The following is a 10,991-nucleotide window of genomic DNA, read 5'->3' as shown; positions in this document are numbered from 1 at the left end:
CTTTCTTTCTTTCTTTCTTTCTTTCTTTCTTTCTTTCTTTCTTTCTTCTTTCTTTCCTTTCTTTCTTTCTTTCTTTTTTCTTTCTTTCTTTCTTCTTCCTTTCTTCTTTCTTCTTTCTTCTTTCTTTCTTTTCTTTCTTTCGTTATTCATGAGAGAGAGAGGGAGGGAGGGAGGTATAAAGAGTGCAAAGGCACGCATGCATGTTCATGAGTCAGGGGAGGGGCAGAGGGAGAGGGAGAGAATCCCAAGCAGACTCCCTGCTGAGCTCCGAGCCTGGCCCTGAGCTCCTAGCCTGGTGCGGAGCTCGATCCCACGATCCCGAGATCATGACCCAAGACCATGACTGAAGCCAAAACCAGGAGTGAGATGCTCAACTGACTGAGCCACTCAGGCGCCCCTGCTCCAGGTTCTTTCTATCTGTTCCTCTACAATCTTTAGCTTGCTATTTCTGTCTTTAAGATTGTCACCTCATGGTGGCAAAAGGGTGATTCACCTCTAGCCTCTGTCTATTTTTCAGAAGAGAAGTAATAGAAGAAAAAAGGGAAGTGGAAGGGAAAACACCCTTAAGTCAATGTTTTCCCAGAAATCTCTCAAGGTCTTCTGCTTACACCTCAGTGAACACTTCTGGCCACAAGGAAGTCAGGAAAGGTGGACTTGCATTGAAATAACTTGGGCGTATTGTAAGTTGAGCAGAAGGGTAGTCTGCCACACAACTTTACATGGTGCACAAAAAATAGATTGAAAATAGATGAAAACTTCTTAAAGGTGGTAAAGGAGAATATTCTTATAACTAACAGAGTAGGGAAGAGTTCTTAAAGATGCAAAAAGCATAAACTTTGGTTAATATGTTTAAATACATTAAAATTTTAAACCTCTGTGTGTCAAAATATACTATAAACAACGTTAAAAGATAAGCCACACACTTGGAGAAGATCTTGGCAATACATAGAAGCCATGAGTGATTAATGTGCAGGATATTTAAAGGATTCATATAAAATAATTCTTTAGGGGCGCCTGGGTGGCTCAGTCCTTAAGCATCTGCCTTCGGCTCAGGTCATGATCCCGGGGTTCTGGGATCGAGCCCAACATCGGGCTCCGGGCTCCGCGGGAAGCCTGCTTCTCCCTCTCCCACTCCCCCTGCTTGTGTTCCCTCTCTCACTGTGCCTCTCTCTCTCTCTGTCAAATAAATAAATAAAATCTTCAAAAAATAATAATAATAATTCTTTAAACAACCTAACAGAGAAATGGGCAAAGGATATGAACAGGAAATATACAAAAACTCCAATAGGGCAATAAGTACATGAAAAGATACTTAACCTCACTTGTATTCAAATTTAATGTTTACACTCACCAGGGTGGAAAAAGTTTAAAAGTCTAGTCATTCCAAATATCAGTGAGGATGCTGAGAAACAAGAACTCTCACATATCATATGTGGGTGTGTGAATTGGCACGACCACTTTGGAAAGCAAGTTGTTTTACATATATTGGAAGAGGCATATATTGTATGGCCTAGATATTTTACTTCTGGGTTATTAACCCTAGAGAAATGCTGTCTCATGGGCTGTGAAGACACACATAAGGAAAAATATGTTGTACTATTTGTAATACCTAAAAAGTTGAAACAATCTAACTATTCGTCAGTGGAGGAATAGATTTTTTTTTAAGTGGTTTATCATACAACAGACTGCTAGAGAGCAGTTAAGATGGCCTAACTAGTTCTAGGTGTACCAACATGAATGAATCTCAAACTCCTATTGACTGGGGGAAAAGCACATTGTAAAGGTTTCATAAAGTTTGACACCATTCATAAAAAAAAGTCAAATCATAAATGTTTAATACGCATGAATTTATTTATTTAATGCTAAATACACATGTAGGTACATGCGTATTAATAAATGTGCAGAAACATGTATGCATACCATCTTCCACATGGTGGTAACATTGGAGGAAGGAAGGCAGGGTGTGTGTTCACCGTGGAACTTACACGTGCCTGTGTCATTTTATATAAGGGAGCTTCAGAGCCATCACCAAGGGGCTCCCACTGAGAAAACAATGGAACAGCTTGAGCATCAAAATAAGAAGTGATAGTAATGGATTACAGCCATTGAAAAAAGTAAGAATTCATGAATCCATGCTGGTATAAACAATGATGCCAACGAATAAATGTAGAAGGAATAATGGAGTTAGAAAATCACTTATTTGGCAAACATCATAGTAATAATTGTCTCAGGCAACAGCCATCAATAGTTGTTAAAACTCATGGATGAAAATTTGATGAGTAACAGGAGAGCTATAGAGTCTCAAAGTATCTGGCTTTAGTACAATATTTAAGTATTATACTAAATGAAGAAATTGGGAATATTTATCCTGAGAAGAGAAGATCAGGGAATACAACAGTTGTTTTTTTAATATGACTTTAAAATGCTGTAATATGTGGTCTCAAGGCAAGATGGAAATTGCAAGAATTCCTATTTTGGCTCAATATAAGGAAGAATTTTTTTAGCCTGCAACAATAAGTAAAAAAAAAAAAAAAAAGGTTCAGAAACATATTAAATTATTCCCAGACTCAAAGAATTTTAACGTTCATTTATTCAGGATTCTAGGACTGTATCATTCTATTATTCTGAGATTCTAGGACTCCAAATATGATTCTAAGATTCTCATTCTTTTATTTTGATTCCAGGATATGAAGATTTCATGATTTTGGTATAATCCCTGTTTCTGTGGTCATACCAGTCATAGTAAAAGCACGAAGGTATTTGACTCTAAATCTCACCTAGCTTCATAACTGGAAATCCGAATGCAGTTGACCTTCCTACCCAACCTTTATGACTGGGATCAACTCTCCCCTGGTTGTGTTCCTGAAGATAGAGGGAAGGCTTCTAGCATTTCACCCTAAAATATACTATTTCTAGTAGGTTTTTGGTATATATCCTTTAACATACTAGTAAGTTCTACCTTGCAAAGAACTTTTAAAATTAATTAAAGGGTGTCAACTTTTATCAGGTTTTTCAAAATACATCTATGTGAGATGGTTGTGTGATATTTCTATGGAATCCGTTAGCATGTAGTATGATATCTACAGATTTTCTGTTATTAAACCAGTGTTCATTCTTGGATAAACATAACTTAATATTGATAAATCATGATTTTTAGGTACAGTCCTGAATTGTTTGCTAACATTTCATTTAAGATTTTTATATCTATGATTGACTTATAATTTCTTCTTCTTCATATTATTCTTGTCTAGTTTGTCTCTGTACATCTATTATATTGGCTTTTTAAACTGGAATGGGAAGTTTTCCCCTTTTTTCTGTTTAATGGAATAATTTACATAACATACAGATTGTTCTATGAAGGTTTTGTGAGACTCACCTGTAAAATCAAATAGATCACATAGTTTGTTTTATCTTGTTTGGTTTTCCTTTGTAGGGGTATTTTTAACTACTGATTCAACTTATTGAAATATTCAGGTATTCTACTCCTTCTTAAATCAGTTTTAGTAAGATATTTTTTCCTGAGATTTACTTATTTCCCTGAGTGTTAGTTGTCTCTTGCCGCATAAGAAATCACCCCCGAACTTCAATGCAATTCCAATGAAAATCCCAGGAAGTTATTTTGTGGATATTGATAAACTTATTCTAAAGTTTATACAGAGAGTCAAAAGACCCGCAATAGCCAACACAATATTGAAAGAGAAGAACAAAGTTGGAGGACTGATGCTACCTGACTTCAAGACTTACTCTAAAGCTACAGTAATCAGGACAGCGTAGCACGGGTGAAGGAAGAGGCAAATAGAGCAATAGGACAAAATAGAGTACTCAAGAATAGACCTACATGAATACAGTCAACTGATCTTTGACAAAGGAGCAAGGCAACACAGTGAAAAAAAGATAGTCTTTTCGACAAATGGTGCTGGAATAACTAGATATCCACATGATTTAAAAAAAAGGATCTAGGTATTAGCCTTTCACAAAACTTAATGATCATAGACCTATATGTAAAACATGAAACTATAAAACTCCTCGAAGATAACATAGGAGAAAATCTACATGACCCTGGGTATGGCAGTGACTTTTTAGATGAAACACCAAAGGCACAATCCATTAAAGAAAAAATTGATAAGCTGGATTTCACTTAAAATTAAACACTTCCAGGGTGCCTGGGTGGTTCAGTTTGTTAAGCATCTGCCTTTGGCTCAGTTTATGATCCCAAGGTCCTGGGATGGAGCCCCAGGTCAGGCTCCCTGCTCACTGGGGAGCCTACTTCTCCTCTCACCCTGCCCCTCCCCCCCTCCTCATGTGCATGTGCTTTCTCTCTCTCAAATAAATAAATAAAATCTTTTTAAAAATCAAATTAAATTAAATTAAATCAAACACTTCTGCTCTGCAAAAACACTATCAAGAGAATGAGAAGACAAGCCACAGACTAGGAGAAAATATTTGCAAAAGGCATATCTGATAAAGGAGTATTACCCAAAATAGAGTAAGAACTCTTTTTTTTTTTATTATGTTATGTTAATCACCATACGTTACATCATTAGTTTTTGATGTAGTGTTCCATGATTCATTGTTTGCATATAACACCCAGTGCCCCATGCAGAACGTGCCCTCTTTAATACCCATCACCAGGCTAACCCATCCTCCCAGCCCCCCTCCCCTCTAGAACCCTCAGTTTGTTAGAGTAAGAATTCTTAAAACTCCCAATAAGAAAATGAACAATCTGATTTAAAAATAGGCAGAGGACCTGAGCAGATACTTCACCAAACAAGATGTACAAATGGTAAATCACATAAGAAAAGATGCCCCACATCATATGTCATTAGGTATATGCAAATTGAAAAAACAATGAGATACTACTACACACCTATTAGAATGGCCAAAATCTGGCACACTGGCTTCACCAAATACTGGTGAGGATATAGAGCAATAAGAACTCTCACTCACTGCTGCTGGGAACGCAAATGGTACTTTGGAAGTCAGTTTGGTGGTTTCTTACAAAACTAAATATAGTCTTATCATATGATGCAGTAATCATGCTCCTTAGTATTTACTCAAATGAGCTGAAAATCTATGTCACTACAAACACTTGCACACGGATGTTTATAGCGGTTTTATTTATATTTTCCAGAACTTGGAAGCCAGGATATCCCTCAGTGAGTGAATGGATACATTAACTGTGGTATATCCAATGAAATATTGCTTAGTGCCAAAAAGAAATGAGCCATCAAGCCATGTAAAGACATGGAGGAAGCTTAAATGTACACTACTAAGTGAAAGAAGCCAATCTGAAAAGGTTCCATACTGTATGCTTGCAATTGTAGGATATTTTGGGAAAGGCAAAACCATGAAGACATTAAGAAGATGAATGGTTGCCAGAGGTTAGAGGGAGGGAGGGATGAATCTGCAGAGCAGAGAGGATTTTTTAGGCAGTAAAATGATTTTGTATAATACTATAATGGTGGATACATGTTATTACACATTTGTCAAAACCCATAGAAGGTAAAATACCAAGAGTAAACCCTAATGTAGACTACGGACTTTGGGTGATGTGGTATCAGTGTAGGCTCATCAATCATAAATGTAACGTTCTAGCATAGGGTGTTATAGTGGGGGAAGCTGTGTGGTTGCGGGAGGAGGGGTATATGGGAACTCTGCAGTTTCTGCTCAGTCTTGCTGTGAACCTAAAACTTCTCTAAAAAGTAGTCTATTTAAAATAAATATGTAAACGAAGTCTATTTAAAATAAATTACCCCCAAACTTAGCACTTTCAATAACAAGAAATGTTTCTTAATCTCACATTGTTTCTATGGGTCAGATTCCTGGATTCCTGGTCAGGAATGACTAGTGGGTATACTTTTGGTTCAGGGTCTCATATGAAGTTGTGGCCAAGATGTCAGCCAGGGTGGCAGTCATTTGAACATTTGAGTGGGCCTAGAAGATCCACTTCTTTTTTTTTTTTTTTTTTAAGATTTTATTTATTTATTTGACAGAGAGAGACACAGCAAGAGAGGGAACACAAGCAGGGGGAGTGGGAGAGGGAGAAGCAGGCTTCCCGCCAAGCAGGGAGCCCCGTGCGGGGCTCGATCCCAGGACCCTGTGGGATCATGACCTGAGCCGAAGGCAGACACTTAACGACTGAGCCACCCAGGTGCCCCTAGAAGATCCACTTCTAATTTGGGTCACTCACATGGTGGATAGCAGGAGGCCTCAGTCCCTCACCACGTGGAGCTCTCGATGGCATTGCTTGGGGATCCTCACAGGATGGCAGCTGGCTGCCCCAGAGTGAGAAATCCAAGAGAGAGCCAAATGGAAACCACAATGAATTTTCTGACCTAGTTGTGAAAGTCACATGCAATCATTTTCACGAGATCCTACTGGTTACACAGGTCAGCTCTAGTCAGTGTGGGGGAGGACTTCACAAAGCTGGGCCACCAGGAAGTCAAGACGATTGTAGGCCATCCTAGAAGTTAGCTACCCCATAAGGTTTTGCAAATTTATCAGCAGAAAGTAATTCTTAGTATTTGCTTAGTATCTGCTGTATCTACAACTGTCTTTCTTTACAATCCTAAAATTAATTGTTTGTTTTTGTTTCTGGATAAGTCTGTCAGAGATTTTATCTATGTTAAGGAAGAACTCTTTGGAATTTTTCACAGTCCCAAACGTGTGGTTGTTTGATATTTAATTACCCTGCTATTTTCTTTATATTTTTTCCCCTTCTGCTTGCTTTGGTTTGTTCTGCACTATCTCTCACTTCTTGAGTTTATCAGTGTATTTTTACTCATTTTTGTTTCTAAAGTATGTATTTAGGTTACACATTTCTCTGTGAATATTGTTTTTAGCTGTAGCTCATAAATGTTGATATACAATGTTTTCATTTCCTTTCAGCTCTGATTATTCTCTAGTATCCAGTATAATTTCTTTTTAAACTTGTGAATCAATTTTGAAGCATTTTTTTCCTTGTTTAATTCCTAAATATGTGGAGGTTTGTGACTATCTTATGTTATTGGTTCCTAATATCGTTGTACTGTCACCAGAAAAAGGGATTTGTCTGTCTTCGGTATTTGTTTATATTTGCTTTGTGGCCTAGTACGTGGTCAATTTTTATACATTCCTTATAAGTTTGGAAAGAATGAATATTCTCTAATTGTTGGATGCAGGGTCCATTAGATCCACTTTATTAATTGTTGAAATCTTTTACGTTCCTAACAACATTTTATGTGTTTGTTTTACCAGTTATTTAGATGTGTTAAAAAAAAATCTAATGATGATGATGAATTTGTGCATTTCTTCTTAAAATTCTACCAAGTTTTGCTTCATATATTTTGACGCTATATTGTTAGATGCAAACCATACCATATATTTCGGGTGAATTGTTTCTTCTATTTTTATGTGATGATCTTTTTTTTTTTAAGATTTTATTTTTAAGTAATCTTCACACTCAACATGGGGCTTGAACTCACGACCCCGAGATCAAGAGTCACACGCTCCACCAACTGAGTCAGCCAGGCGCCCCTGTGATGAACATTTTTATCCTCAGTAATGCTTTTTGTTTTAAGACCAGTTTTGCCTGATAGTAATGTAATTGTACAGCTTTCTTTTGGTTATAGTATTTTTCTACTATATCTTTTCCCATCATGTTTTCCCCCATGTTTATGTGTCAGTATTTTTTTTTTTAAGATTTTGTTTATTTATTTGACAGAGAGAGACACAGCGAGAGAGGGAACACAAGCAGGGGGAGTGGGAGAGGGAGAAGCAGGCTTCCCACCGAGCAGGGAGCCCGATGTGGGGCTCGATCCCAGGACCTGGAATCATGACCTGAGCTGAAGGCAGATGCTTAACAACTGAGCCACCCAGGCGCCCCTCAGTATGTTTTTTTTTTAAGATTTATTTATTTGAGGGAAAGAGAGCACACCCAAGTGGGGGGAGGGGCAAAGGGAGAGGGTGAGAATCTCAAACAGACTCCGTGCTGAGTGCACCACCCTGAGATCGTGACCTGAGTCGATACCAAGAGTCGGAAGCTTAACTGACTGAGCCACCCAGGTGGCCTGCATGTGTCAGGATGTTTTAATGAAAACAGTGTATAGTTGCATTTTGCTTTGTTTTGTGTTTTTCTCTAATCTGACATTCTCTATCTTTTAACTGGAAATTTTGATTATTTACATTTACTCCAATCACTAATATATTTGGAAATATTTATATCACTTTATATCGTATTTGCTATTTGCCATGTTTTTTCCTTTGCTTATTTTTCCTCTTTTTCTGGTCTTAATAAAGTTTTCCATATCCCCTTTTCTTTCTTTTAATGTGCATTTTGAAGTCGATAAACACTTTTGTTAATAAGTTAATCAGTACCTCTACTCTCCTTACAAATAATAAGGACTTTAGGATACTCGAAATCTGTTCACTCCCTCCCATCAGACATGATATTATTTTCCAGTATTTTAGTCCCATGCTGTTTTCATATCCCTCAAGTTACTTTAAGCATGGCCAGATCCAAATGCTCAAATGACTAGTATACTAAAACAGAGACCTTCAAAGCAGTGGTTCAAACAAGAGAGAAGTGTTCTTCCTTTCCCACAAAGTATTCAAGGAGCAATCAAGTGGTTTGAGGCGGTTAGGCAGCTCCATCCTATGAGGTCACCCAAGATAGGTTTTTTTCCATCTTGTTCTGCTACCCTTCCCTACCTAGGGTTAAATCCTGGCACCGGAATGTTCTTAACCACCAAGTCATAGTCATCTTAACTACCCAGATGATAATTCACCTTTACCACGTCCACATTCTACCCTTTGGGAAGGGAGAAAGGGAAGTTGAACACTTCATCTTTCTTTAAGAAAGTGACCTGGAAGATCGTATGATTGCTCTTTGCTGCAAAGTCTCTTGCTGGGTGATTGAGAATCCAACTAAAACCTTGAGGCTTCTGTTATTAAAGGGAAGAATGGGCTTTGGGAAACAAGTTGCAGTCTTCATAGACATTACCAGAATCCTGTGTCCTCTTCTGATTTTCTCTGTATTTGCTTCAACCTTGGGCAAGCAGCTCCCCCCACCCCCAACTCCCAGTGATGGCAAAGATGATCACTAACAACACTATCCTCATGGTCTCTCATTTTAGCAATTCCAGTAAAAAAAGAGGGTGGCTCCTTACAGATAGTTCCAGCTGAAGTCTAGGATTTCCTCTAATGGCTCCAATGTGGATCACAGGTCCATCACTAAACTAGTCACTTTGGCCAGGGGGATGCAATGCCCTGGTAAACAGGTGTGGGTCACATAGTCAGCTCTGGAAGGTGGGTTAAGTAGGGTTAATCCCATCCAAACCATATGAACTGAAAGTAAGAAGAGTGGTCCCCAAAAGCCAAATAATGAGGTGCTGTCGTCATCAGAATGGATGCTGAGCAAGCCACATTAACTGATAACCATTAGATTTATCAATCCTATTGGGCCATTGGATGGTTCAATAAGGTTGTACCAATGAATGTATTTAAAAAATCCAAAAGAATGAATATAGAAGGTGATATTGATGATAAAGTGACCTGGAACTCCCTTTTTTTTTTTCTTTTTTAAAGATTTTATTTATTTATTTGAGAGAGAGAGAATGAGAGAGAGCACATGAGAGGGGTTAGGGTCAGAGGGAGAAGCAGACTCCCTGCCGAGCAGGGAGCCCGATGTGGGACTCGATCCAGGGACTCCAGGATCATGACCTGAGCCGAAGGCAGTCGCTTAACCAACTGAGCCACCCAGGCGCCCGACCTGGAACTCTCTTACTTACACTTCTGATAGGAAGTGGGCAGAGTGGGCATCAGGAGACAAGACTTGTTAAAGGGGGGCTTGGATGAGGAGCCAGCCAAACTGAGTTCAAATCCCGCCCAGTAACTGGCCAATAACACCAGCTTTCTTTTTAAAGAGAGTCTATTCTGGGACAGACATTTCACTAAAGATATCCTTCATATTTTAAATATGAATTTTAAATAGGAAATCTCCTTAGTCATTCATTCAGCACGTTGCGAATGAACCTCTGTTATGCTGACCATAGACCATACTGTTTGCTAATTATTTATTTGTCTGTCTTCTGGTTCTCCATAACACACCCCTCTAATTGAGGGCTCCCACAGAGCTAGAATTCGTTTGTGTTCCTCAGTCCCCAGGGCACAGAGTGGGCATCAGGAGACGAGACTGCTAAATGAAAGAAGAGTAAGGTCTCAATGAACACGCAGTTCCCTCCTCCAATTTCTAGTTGCCTTGAAAATCATTATTGGAAAGACATCAGCCAAATCCCACAGAGTTCTACAGAATTGAGGGTCAGACCAGATTATCTTGTTTGTAGAAATGTATCTCCTAATAACTTGAAAACACTGCCAGGCATCATTTTATTTATGGAACTCAAATCAAATCATAAAAAGACAAAGACCCAAGTAGAAGGAAGTTCAACAGATAATTGATTAATCAGAGTTGTCTTCTCATCCTGTTTGACTCTAAGGTTATAAAACACCAAAAACCCAGCGGTGTCTTGTGGTCAGTTCCCAATCTAAACACATAAATGACTTTCTTCCCCAGAAACACCAATGACCCCAGCTTACTCGATGCTGAAAACTCTGCCTATCTTGGAGAGAAACAGAGCTGAAGGTCAGTGAATGTTGCTAGGGATAAGGAGTAGAAGACAATGCAGGAAACATAAATGGAGGGACATTAAGGAGAGGCCAAAAAAGTAGTTGGAAAAACAAGAGGTCTTCCTGGAGAAGGTATCCAAGTGGCTGCCCTGCTTGGGAAGCTCCATCTAGGCTTTCCCGGATGGGTCCTTTGAATACTAATAGCTACCATTCATTGAGCCATTGCTATATGCCAGATGTTGTGGTAAGCATTTTTAGTGCGTTATCTCATTTTAATTCTCAAAACAACCCCGCAAGTCCAGAATTGGTACCCCTGTTCAGAGATAAAAGTAAAGCTCAGAAAGGTGCAGTGATATGTCCATGGCCATACAGCTAAGGAATGTAAA

Source organism: Phoca vitulina, unplaced genomic scaffold (assembly GCF_004348235.1).
Source record: "Phoca vitulina isolate PV1807 unplaced genomic scaffold, GSC_HSeal_1.0 scaffold36, whole genome shotgun sequence".
Lineage (NCBI taxonomy): Eukaryota > Metazoa > Chordata > Mammalia > Carnivora > Phocidae > Phoca > Phoca vitulina.
Note: the sequence above shows the minus strand (reverse complement) of the source record.